This window comes from Pinus tabuliformis, chromosome 5_2, assembly GCF_031772625.1.
Source record: "Pinus tabuliformis cultivar Carrire ecotype Pingquan chromosome 5_2, CPIR1, whole genome shotgun sequence".
Taxonomy (NCBI): Eukaryota; Viridiplantae; Streptophyta; class Pinopsida; order Pinales; family Pinaceae; genus Pinus; species Pinus tabuliformis.
The window spans coordinates 690,110,303-690,123,610 of NC_142306.1; positions in this window are offsets into that span (position 1 = coordinate 690,110,303).

Here is a 13,308-nt window from a genome sequence, read left to right on the forward strand (position 1 = left end):
GTGACTCAATTACAGGGTTAGTAGATGAATCAAAGTATGTTAAGTAGCTTGATGGGCAATAACCATTTTTACAAATGTCAGACATCAACAACTTGAGGGAAGATGTTATGGGAGGTGTTGAATCAAAGTATGTTAAGTAGCTTGATGGGATGTAACCATTTTTACAAATGTCAGACATCAACAACTTGAGGGAAGATGTTATGGGAGGTGTTGTAGCTCTTTTATTTCTGATAAGTTAGCCATTAGTTGAAAAAATCAAAATGCCATAGAAAAATGATAAGTTAGGATATGGACCAAAAACAAAATTGAAAATAAAAATGTTAGGATTTATTATTATTTCAGGTCCATATCATAAAAAATGATAGGGTAGTTGCTCTAAAAAAGGAAGGCAAATGATAAAATGTTAGATAAGCAATAAAAGAAAATATTTTCTTTAGAAAATAAAAATTAAGGTTGCTAGTTCAAACACGCCTTTGAAATTTGTTGTTTAGTTTAAATAATGCTTAAATTCCTTAATCAAGGTTTAATTATTGTGATAAACTTGATCACCTTGTTAATAGTTATAACGTATGATTTTGTCGTATGGGTAGAAGCGACAAAACGTCAAATCAGCACCAAATAAACGTCAGGCACTTTTCAACAGATACAATTCACTCCACTTGGATCAATGACGGAGGAAGTGTTTCGGCCCCCCTTTAATCGTTTCTGGTTAACGCAAGGGCGGGGGGAGGGGGGGGGGTCCGAAAAGTAGTTTTAATGGCCGCCCTCTTTTGCTACGTGGCACTCCCGTAGCGTTTCGGGCCCCCAAAGCGCAAAACCATAAACCATCTCACCCCCCAACGGTTTCCTCTTTTCCAACCATTGACCTCGTTCCCGTGCCATACCATCCACCCGTTATCCCCTTCTCCATACAGAACCCGCCATATCATTAATCCGTTATCTCTCACCCATTCACAAACTGCCACGTCACAAAGCTGTTACGCCATACGCTCCTATACCATTGCCAACCTTAATTAACCATTCACCCTCCCGTTAGACATTAATCCCACTCCTCTGCAATAAATTTCCTATGGCTAGATTTAAACGGAAAATTAAGCCCGATTTCACTTATAAATATCCCATGGCTCTACTCTTTACCACTTTTCTGCTTCCATCCAATCACCAAAAGCTTTATTCACTCTGTGTATATTTTTTCCCTTGTCATCTATCTTTCAGTTAAAACAGTTTCCGAATTCCCCCCTGCAGCAAGATGGCTCCCAAAGCTAAAACACAGAAAACTGTCAAAGAAGGGAATTCGTCTACAGCCTTGCTTGACTTGGATCACCTCCCCCTTGTAGACTCCCTGTTCAAAGTCACTGACTGTGAATGTGAATTCGATTTCCACGAATTGCATTTATGGTTAAAACATAAATATGCAGATAAAGAAGATCCCATTCATTTATGGGAAACACTTTTGCCCTTGTACTCCTTTCCCAAGACTCATCACTTCCTTGATTTGATCACTTGGTGTCAAGCCAGGTATGATCCTGTGCAAAGAACAATGATGACTCAGGATGGAAAAATCTTGATCACCATTACCGCTCAGAGTATAAACCAAATGCTAATGATACCTTCATCCAACTCCCTCAACCATTTCTCACAAGCAGCTCTCATGGACCTTTATAATAAACTCACCTTCCCACAAAGAGCCCTTATTTTTAGTCGCATTCTGTTGATTCACCGGGCTTCGAAGTCCCTCCTCTTTCACCAGGCACCCTTCACATTTTATCTTCGCATACCCCCCCTTCGCCCTCCTTTCATCCCCATCCGCCCCTTTCATCTTTTTTCTCTGTTCCCCTTGTGGACATCCTGGTTACTGCTGCGGCAAAACCCCCTTCCTTGGTTCCTCAACCGTCTGGTTGTCTCGAGATCCCTGCGGTTAAGGTTAGGCCTGCTAAACAATACCCCCTGGAAAGCGTCCCAAACCCTTTGGTGGACCACCCATCGGCACCTCGCACCAGCAAAAGGAAGACTAAGTGCGTCAAGGTGACCTCAAAGGATATCACCATCAGATTCGGTGAGACCTCGGCTATTGGTGAATTTGCTATCATGGCATGCACAGTGCTTGTTGGACATGTGCGTGGTCGGGCGTATTCAGCTAACAGGCTGACTCAATGGGTTAAGGAGATTTGGGGTGGGTTACTGAAAGAACTGCCTGAAGTACATGTCTTGCCCAGAGGATGGTTCTCCTTACATTTTGCAAAGGAAAACTACACGGATTTGGTACTGGCCAGGTACTGGCACATCGAGATGGCTCCGGTCCTTCTCAAGCGGTGGAGCCCATTATTCGACCCTGAACGTGAACAAATTGGGGCTGGACCACTTTGGGTGCGCTTGCCAGGGCTCCCATTACAGTTCTGGTGTGAGGAAGTTTTTATCAGGATTGGAAATGCTCTGGGCACATATTTAGACCATGATCGTACTTTTGTGGAATCGAAAAATAGAACCCTTGCACGCATTCTGGTCCACTTGGATACTCGTGAGGGCCTGGAGGAAAAGATTACTCTTCAGTGGGGGAAGTACATCAGGGTCCAGATCTTGGACTACGAAGGGGTTCCGTTTCGCTGTAGACGATGTCACAAGGTGGGACATCTCTTCAAAGACTGCCCCCTCAACCAGAAATCAGAGGACTCCCCAAAGATTACGCCTGCACCATCCAGGGTAAATTCTCCGGTTGGCTCGCGCCCCTCTCCCTCGGGTCCTTCACTAGCAACAATCTCTCCTATCTCCAAGACAGTGGCTGCAGGGCACAGACAATCTTCGCCGCCGCTGACCAGGGCTCGTTCTGCTGCTGAAGCCGCGAAAGCTTCGGGTATTTCTCTGAACCCTCCTCTCACATCTTTTGATTTTACCTCATCTGTTGCTGCCTCATCGGTTCAGACCTCCATGGCTCAATGCATCATGTCTACCCCACCCCTTATTGTCACTTCCGCCCCCTCTCTGCTCTCACCTTCTACATCTTCTATCTCACCGTCATCCTCCGGGGCTTCACTCTCCCACCAATACTTCCTTCGCTCCAGATCCCACTCCAAGGATATCCCGGTCCGTCAGACTGGTCTAGGTCTCACTTTGCCTGGTTCTATTCCCCTGTCATCCAGGGGTAGGAAGTCAGATCTCTCCAAGGCTATTAAGCGAGCTGGGGCGGAAGTTGCCTCTGGTCGTCAATCCACTATTGATGGGGTCCTTAGAGCAGGAAATACCCCGCGTGGAGTTCCTCCATGAAGTGCCTGTCTTTCAATTGTAGGGGCTTGGCTAGTGCCTCCAAGAAACTAGCCCTGGGGAGACTTATTGAGGTTGAACCGATTGACATTATCCTGCTTCAAGAAACTCTTGGTATGGCTGATCATATCTCCCGCTCCCTACAATCTCTGGTCCCGAGCTGGACATTCGTGGCTTTAGATGCTGCAGGGAGATCGGGGGGACTGGCTATAGGATATAACCCTCGAACCATCAGGGTTGATGCATCATGGGGGGGTTTGGGATTCTTGGGCCTAGATATATTCTCTACTGATCTCGGCAAGAATTTTCGGATTGTGAATGTATATGGACCCTGTCAACAGAGGGAACAATTTTGGCAACATTTATTAAACCTCTCACTTCTGGCTTCTGATCATACTATTATCGGAGGGGATCTAAACTTTTCTTTGGGGTTCAGAGAATCATGGGGGTCTGCGGCTCAGATAGATGCTATCACTGATCATATGACAAATCTGCTGGAACAGACCAATTTTATTGATGTTCCCATGCACAAACCTCTACCCACCTGGAGAAATAGAAGGGTGGGCGATGCAGCACTGGCTCGTAGACTCGACAGATTTTTAATGAAAGGTCCGCTCTTACAGCAGCTGCATCACTACAAGCAATGGGTGGGTACTCAGGGGCCACTCAAAAAAGCCGAAAGCCCCCTTCAAATTTAACCACGTCTGGCTGAGAGACCCTGCTTACATTAAGATGGTCTCTGATTTCTGGATTGCAAACCCCATTCATAGAGCTGAGTCCTTGGCAAAGGGTTTTTGCAATAACCTCTCTAAGCTTAAACATCTCTCTATTAATTGGGCCAGGGAGAAACGTTCTCGGGAAACCTCACAGCTCACTCATATTGAATCTGAGCTGAGCTCCTTACTTGATGATCAAAGTTTGGGATTCATCTCTGCAGAAGATAAGAATCACTTGATTGAGTTGGAAAATCAGAAGGCTCACATCGTAAAGTAGCGTGAGGAATCCCTGAGGTTGAGGAGTAGAGCCATGAGGTTAAAAGTTGGGGATGATAATACTAGGTTCTTCCAAAGCTATGCCAAGGGACGAAAGGTATCAAATACCATATGGAATCTTCCTTTGCCTGAGGGGGCTTTGCTGACGCTTTCAACAAGCTATCCCACCTTGGCACTACTCACTTCAGGAACCTCTACAAAAGCCCTCATGATGCAAATCTTCCTGATATTATAAATGTGGCCAGACATTTTCCAAGATTTGTCAATGAGGATGATGCAGAAGAGCTCTTCGCACCGGTCACTTCTGGTGAACTTGAAGGCACGTTAAAATGGTTCAAAAAGGACAAGAGTCCAGGCCCGGATGGCTGGACCATCGAATTCTATCTGGCTTTTTATGAGATCCTGGGGCAGGACCTATTGAAAGTGGTGGAGGAGAGCAGAACTACAGGATCCCTATACCATGCCATCAATTCGACCTTCATTGCCCTCATCCCAAAGTCCGATTCTCCATCCTCTTTTGATGATTATAGACCTATATCCTTGTGCAATTGCCTATATAAGATTATATCTAAGATTATTGCCAACCGACTCAGGCCGATTCTCTCCTGGCATATTGCCCCTCAACAATTTGCCTTCCTCGAATCCAGACAGATCCATGAAGCCATTGGATCGGCCCAGGAAGCCATCCACTCAATATGGACCAAACATCTAAAAAGCATCATTCTCAAGATTGACCTGTCCAAAGCTTTCGATCGAGTCAGCTGGCTTTATATTAAGATGCTCCTTATCCATTTGGGTTTTCCTCATAATTACATTACATGGATTATGGCTTGCATTACCACTCCCACCTTTAGTGTTCTCATTAATGGCTCGGCCTCCCACTTCTTTCACTCTGAAAGGGGCCTTAGGCAGGGCTGCCCTTTATCTCCCCTCCTCTTTCTTATAGTCATGGAAGGTCTAAGTCGCTTAATTGCATCGGCCAAGAGGGATGGAGATATTTGTGGCCTCAAGATTACGGATGACTGCTTTCTCACCCACCTCCTATTTGTGGATGATGTGCTTATTCTGCTGGATGGCAGCATTCGGGATTCCAGATCCTTTTCCAAGATACTCCTCCTCTTCTCGTCCGCATCTGGGATGCTTGCTAACCAATCCAAATCCACCATCACCTTTACCCGCACTTCTATTCATGAATCCCAATTTGCTCATCAGGTCTTTCCCTACAGTATCCACCCTTTGGACAGAGGTCTCAAATATCTGGGTTTTTGGCTTAAACCTACCTGTCAGAGGATTGCAGACTGGGTCTGGCTTGTTACAAAATTGGAGAAGAGACTGTCCATCTGGAGTTATAGATATTTATCCAGGGCGGGCAGGTTGGTGCTTATCAAATCGGTCCTGGAAGCTACCCCAGTTTTCTGGATGGCTCTTGCATGGATCCCCAGGAATATCCTATCTCGTCTGAAACAATTATGCAACAGATATCTCTGGAACGGGAATCAGGATAAAAAATTATTTGCCTGGATCAGCTGGCAAAAGATTGCAATGCCAAAGAAATGGGGAGGATGGGGACTGAAAGACCTTCCCCTTTTCGCACAAGCCCTAGCTGCAAAAATGGGCTGGACCTTGTTGACTGGTCAGAATCTATGGACACATATCTCATATCATAAATATATCTAGCCACAGAACATGTTGGATTGGGTTCGACTACCTAATTGGCCGTCGACTGGCAGCTCATCCATATGGAAGGCATTGCTACACTCCCTTCCCCATATAAGAGACAATCTGGTGTGGAGAATCAATGATGGTTCCCTGGGTCGGATCGGGGTGGATCCGTGGATTGGTAGTGGAGGAAGACACTTACTTTCTAGAGACCTCATCATGTATCTACACGCACATGAGATCAGGGTTTTCTCGCACATTGCAGATCAACAAAATACGGATATTTTTTCACAAGCATGGAAATCTGCTCGTCAACTCGACCTTCCCCCTCGATGGCACCAGGAATGGCATGAATATATTACAACATTATCTGAATCTCACATAAGGATAAAAGAGGGACTTGATGAATTAGTTTGGTGCCTGGCAGAAAATGGTATATATTCCCCAAAGTCAGGTTACAGTTCCCTGATACAGCACAAAAGACCAAAACAGACATTGAATTGGTGGAGATACATTTGGAAGCTTACTGCACCTCCACGCACCAGACTATTCTTCTGGTGCATACTTAGAGACAAAGTGCCCACAGGGGAGCACCTAGCTCATAGATCTTTTTACGGGCCTACCTGGTGTATTTTGTGCAAATGTGAATCAGAATCAACGGAACACCTTTTTCTTCTATGCACCGCATTGCAATCACTTTGGCGGAACTTATCCTCATCTATCTGTTTCTCTGGGCTATGGGCTGGCAATAATCTAAGCAGCGCTTGGGATGACTGGTCTGACAGACACAAGGGATCCAAACTACAGAGCCTCCCCTTGCTTGTCAGCTGGTATATTTGGTTGGCTCGAAACCGTCTCATTTTTGGAAACATTGCTGTGTGTTGGCCGCACATAGAGGCTGGTATTATCTCTGCATATAATGAATTTCTAGAACCTCCACCTCCTAGAGAACATCATACACATCCACCCCCCAGCATTGGCAAAACTATTCCCTGGGCTTTCTTTGATGGGGCTGCAAATCAACAGGGTTGTGGAGGTGGTTTCATTTTATATATAAATGAACAACATTTCTATAAAGTCAAGATGGGATTAGGAGTTGGCACCAATAATTTTGCGGAACTCATTACCCTCCGTCACTTATTGCATTTCTCCTTGGGACATCAGTGCTTCAACCTTAATATCTTTGGGGACTCACAGATTATTATTAACTGGTTCAATGGCATGTCTGTTTGTCACATACACACACTCAACAACATATTAAACGAAGTAAATATTTTCAAGGCAGAATTTAACAATATCTCTTGCAATCATATTTACAGGGAGCATAACTGCAGTGCTGACCAACTATCCAAGGAGGCCGCGTCATTACCCAGAGGAGAATGGGTGATACAAGAGCAGAGGGGGAATAATGAATTCCGCTATTATCATCGGCCTTATATAGACTAGCACTATCAGGGGGACCTCGGTCCTTGAACTACAAATGTATTTTGTTAAGTACTATTAAAACTCAAATTTTTGAAATCTTTTTGACATATATTTTTGAGATATTATACTGAAAGGGCCCTGCGTGGCCTATGTACAGGCTTATACAGACTTATAATAGTTTTATACAGTTGTTTTTTGGGCAGATCGCCCTGCGTGGTGTATCTGGACAGCTCAGAGTCCCTCATGTTAGTCCATGGTTGACTCAGTTTACAGCATATGCAACAACATCTACAATATGTAATTTTTCTATATTAATGAAAAATTACGGATTTTTCCAGGGGAAAAAAAGAACCCTTATTTTTGAACTTTTTCTGCCAAAAGATGCTGAATTACCCAAGAAAAACCCACCTTATTCATCTTCTATGTTCCCTGAAGCCACTAGACATATCATCTCCCTGCTATCATATCTCCTAGGCTATGAAAATGATCAACTTGTTGATGAATCCATCCTTGGATTCTTTTCCATTTTTAGTAAAGAATATCAACCTGCTTTCATGTATAATTATAGCCAATTTCTGGCTGATAATATACATGAAAAATTTATGAATTTCACCACACAAGGAGTGTTCAAATATAGCTCAGTCATAATCAATTTGATTTTGTTTCAGTAGGGAGATTCATTGCACATTCAACTTAACAGGCAAGATGAGCAGGGAGTGAATCAATCAGTGATTCACTGGACAGAGTTAGTGAAAGCAACATCATCAAAGTTTACATTCTCTCAGTTTATAGATTCTTTTGTACATCCAGTTCTTCAATTACTCAATAGCCAAGCAGAGCCCAGAATTGGAGAAGAGATTAAGAAGACTTTGCACTTATCTGAACAAACCAAGACTGGTGACTAGTATCTGTACCAGAACTACATTGAGATTAGGATATATGGCAGTGAGTTGGCTCCATACAAACTGCCTAAGTATGTGCCAATGAGGATATTCTCACTGGAATACATCAGGCAGATGATAAATATGGATGAAGTCCATTTTGTCTCAAGTAAGAAAAAGTCACAGTTCAAACTCAAAGCCAAGGTAGGGACATTCATTTGTAATACTAAGTCAGCAGGTATAGAGGCAGACAAATTATTGAAGAGCATGAATCTCCAACCAAGCTTCACCTGGTCTTATGATCCTTTTGGGATCATTTCAGCCCTTAGAGTTTAGTTGAAGGCAACACCTTACAATCATACTCCCAGGCCAGAATTGGAGAAGTTTATGAACCAGGAGCAGTGGTTTGAAGGGACTCTCTTAGAAGCAGATGAACAGGTTATAACCACTCCACAGGTAAATACTCCAGTCACTCAGAGTACTCAACACAAAAGAGCTAGAGAGGAAACTCAGTCAGCTACAGAATCAATTAAAGAGTACTATATACTACAAAAGAAATTGAACACTGGATTGTCAATGTCATTAGGGAGCAAGCCACCACAAATAATTGATCTTGGAGATTTAGAAGATGTTTCATCAGTAGGGACCACTGATCCCAAACCTCCTTCTACTTCTTCAACTGAACCTATGGAGATTATTCAGTCAACTGAGACCAACTCAGCAGAAGATACTAATATCTTCTCAACATTTTTGGAAATCAAACAAAAGAATGAAAGTCTTAAATCACAAGTATACAGTTAGTTTTGGAAACAAACATCCACTTCTCAGCATAGACTTCTCTTTTCCTTTGACAGTGAAAGAGGAAGGATGAAAATGGAATTTTTGCAAGCTCAAATTCCATTTCCCAAATCCATAGCAGATTACAAGAAGACCATATTTTCATTTGATGTAAACCAGATACATCCTATTGATCAAATGGATTTGCATAGGCAATCAGGTGAAATGTTATTTTCAACAATGACTACAATTGCCATGTCTCTTTCCAAGCTCAGAACTGCCTTGTCAAATGTGCAGTCACAACTTAAGATTGAAAAACTGTCATCTTTAGCTAAAGATAACAAATTAAAGTCTTTAGAAGATATTATTGTCAAAATTGGATATGATCCCCAAGACTGTAAAGCAATTGAAGAAATACTCCAGAAGAAGAATATAGAGATAACAACTTTGAAGAAACAGTTGAAACTGCCTTCAACTGAGGATCCACAAACCAAAGAGATGGCAAAAAATGAACAACATAGGGAGGAGATGTTGAAGCTCATTATTGAGCAAAACATACAGATCAAGAAAATGGAAGAGAAAATAGAACAACTGCTCAAGGAAAAAGAGGCAACACAACTTGCTGTGACCTCAATGACAACAATTCCCATAGTATAGAGCCAAGCTCATCTCCTACTAACATTGCTTCATCTTCAGCAATAGTTGAAACAACAAGGTTATCACAGGAGTTACAGGCACAAAAACAATATAATGAAAAGTTACTTCAGAAGTTCCAAGCCCTAGAGTCACAGAAGGTAAAGAATGATACCTTGTATGTAGAGGAAATGCAAAAATCACATAGGTTAGAACTAAAGGTCAAACAATTAGAGAGTAAGACTCTAATGGCAGACACTTTGGCCCAGGCCAAAGAGGACATCTGGTTAGATATCAACCACTCCATAACAGAAGTATGGCCATCTATTCAAATTATTTTTGAGCAGCAAGAATTGATTGCTAGATGCAGGACAAAGATATATAATCAGTGGGAAACATTGGGCACAAAACCCAAAGAAGCAGCAGGGATGATCAAAATAATAAACTTTAAGACTAGGCAATAGTTACAAAAGATGAAAATTCTAGATAGGACAACTACTATTTTGGAGATTAAGAAAGTCCTAATGAAGAAGAATCTACTGAATCAACTGAAAACAAAGTGTGAAACTTTGAACATTGCAGTGAAAAGGTTTCATTCTAAATTAATTATTTTGAAAAAGAAAGGTTTACTAGAGTTAGTGACATCAAATTATTAGCTAGTAAAATTGGATGATTACTGTGAAAGATTATATACTATTGCAGCAGACAACAGTCAATTTGCAAGGATAAAAAGACAGATTACTAGCAAAGAGTTTTTGGAAGCTTTGAGCCTTGACCTCACAATCAAATATGAAGTTGGACATATTTTTCTCACTAAACCCAATTTTGAAAGATATACTGAATTTGATGAGATATTTAGAAGAATGGTATATGGAGATACCAAGTGAGCAGAGGTGGGATCAATTGTGTGAAACAATTGATTAACTTTCCATCCCAACAAGAAGACAACACAATAGTTTTTGAAGGAACAATCATCAACAACTTCCTACCTAATAGGGACACATCATTCAACAATTTTCTTTTCCTATTTTCTTTCAGGCTATTTTTGTAATCAGTTTAGGATATTTTGTTCACTATCCAAACTAGTATAAATAACTCTCTTCTACGAGTTATTAAAGGTGGTACCTTTCCATAAACAATTTTGTAAAGCATTGATGTACAAGCTCTTTCTAGATCACTAATAATAAAGCAAAGGATTCTAAATTTGATATCATACAGTCTCGTTTTCTTCTGTAAGTCTTTCATGTGTTCCAATCATGTTGTTAATTCTGCATATGTTTAAGTTTTACAGAGATATCATGTGAGAATAAATGTGTTACAATTATTCTTAAAATTCCTTCTAAAGTTACTATTATAAAAAAATTGAGATATTGGATTGTTTTTCTGAAAGGCTCCCTCTAAATCATAAAATTGGCAGTATCTTATGTAATTTTAAGCATATTTTGTTTAAATTTTGAACATTGGTCAAAGGTTTTCCCACTTATGATGATTTATCTTTTTATCTGAAATTTAAAGTAATCATATCTCCTTACTATTCCTTCTGCACATCTTATCAACTTAAATCATTATGTGAAGTTAAATAGCATCCCTTTGGTTATTTATTAGTGTTGGAAATAATAATGAGAGGGGGGTGAATTAGTATTATTAGATCAATAATTTTATTTCCCAAACAGATTTATATACGCTACTTCAGTGAAGTGAAGTAGCGTGTACACGTGACTGTGTTTAAAGAAACTAGCGTATATGCAGAGAACTTGTGATTTAGACAGTTTATCATGTGTTGAGCTTAAACCAGTATATTAGAGATTTATTTGACAGTGCAGTAAAAGCAGAATAAATCATCACACATAAGCAACACACATGAACAACAAGATTTAAGGTGGAAACCCAATGCGGGTAAAAACCACCTGCTATTGTCGTCTATGTCTTCTTTTAATAATAAGAAAATCTATTTGAAATATTGTACTGGTGTAGACTCATACCAGTATGCAGGCTTCTACTTGCAGAAGGTTACAACCTTCTCTTGTTTTCCAACTTCTATTGGAAGGGAGCTAAAACCCCCTAGCTCTTGTACTAGCCAATATGTTTACTAGTACGTAGGTGCCAGCCTACAGAAAACTCCACTCTTCCATCAAGGACCATGTTTCATGAATTTTCAGACTGAATACTCCTGGATCACAACACCACAAGCTGAAGGCCATGCTTCATCAAATTTTCACATTAGACCCATCAAGGTCTTTTAAACTTAAACTGAATCAACCAATATTAAGTTAATATGAACAATCAGATCACTGACACCATAACACTATGCTGAACCCAGAACGTTGCATCATCATCCAGAACTAGCTGTAACCTAAAAAAATCATGCATTAGAGTGTATACGCTACTTGGTTGAACCCAACCTGTGTGTATACGCTACTTCCTTTAACCCAACCTGCATATATCTCTAAAGATACTGAATCATAAACTTCTGAACCACAAACTGTACCAATCAGTGACATTCTGAAGATCTATTGTCATATTACAGAGTTCAAAACAGATAGCAACAAGGATCACCCTTCCTTCTCAATCAATCAGACTCAATTTCCTTTTACAATAGTTCTATGTTAAGATCTAAGAGGACTTCATTGACAGACATCAGTAAAACAACAAAATTTGATCAGATAGATCAGTCAGATCTGAACATAAGTTTTTCTTTTTGTATACGCTACTTGAAAGAGTCGAACCTGCGTGTACACGCGCTTTGGCCGAGATGAACCCGCGTACATATCTACAAATTTTGACTCAGAACTTTGCTGCAATTTCAAACTTTATACAAACCTAGATCATGATAGATAACAAGTAGAATAGGCACAAAACATCATATATGGTTTCAACCAATATTAGATCATTCAAGAATAAGTCATTTCAAGCCCCATGATTCCTGATCCAATGTTGAACTCAAGGTGCACATGAAAATTTCAGATCCAGTCCCAGACATAACCCTGCAACATAATATATACTTCAGATAGAAGTATTCCTTAGAATCTCATTGCTTGCACACTTTGGTCTAATGATCTTCTCCTCCTTATATACTCTTAGGCCTTTCTCAATACCTTGGACCAAAACCACATAGGACCAATACCTAGGGTCAATACCTTGGACCAAATGCCTCGGACCAATTACCTTGGACCAAAATACTTGGTTTTCCAACATGTACGCGCTTTTCCTCTTGTGAAAGTGTGTGTATACGTTATACGCTACTTTTGTTTTGTTAAACCACGTGTATACGTGCCTTGGACAAAGTGAACCAGCATATACCTCTCTTTCTTCATTATTTGGAGTCTGATTTGTAATCCTTTGCTGTTGACCTGCTGCACTGTGAACTTTCATCTGAGTGAGTTGCCATCAAGGACAACACCTATATCATAATGCCAACAATTAGTGCTATCTAAAAGGGTTAAATACATCATCCTTATAATTTGTTTTATGTATTGGTCCTCCATAAGATCCAAAACCCAAAACCCAAAACCCAAAACCTCAAAACAAATATCTTAGATGCTCTAGCATGATCAATTGACCATTATCATCTCAGAGGTACAACAAGAGGCAACACCTTCTTAACTAAGAGGGAGTGTTAGTTTTTGTAACATCATACATGTGTTCTAGTCTCGATTTGCGTTAGAGAGGCTAAGAACACGATA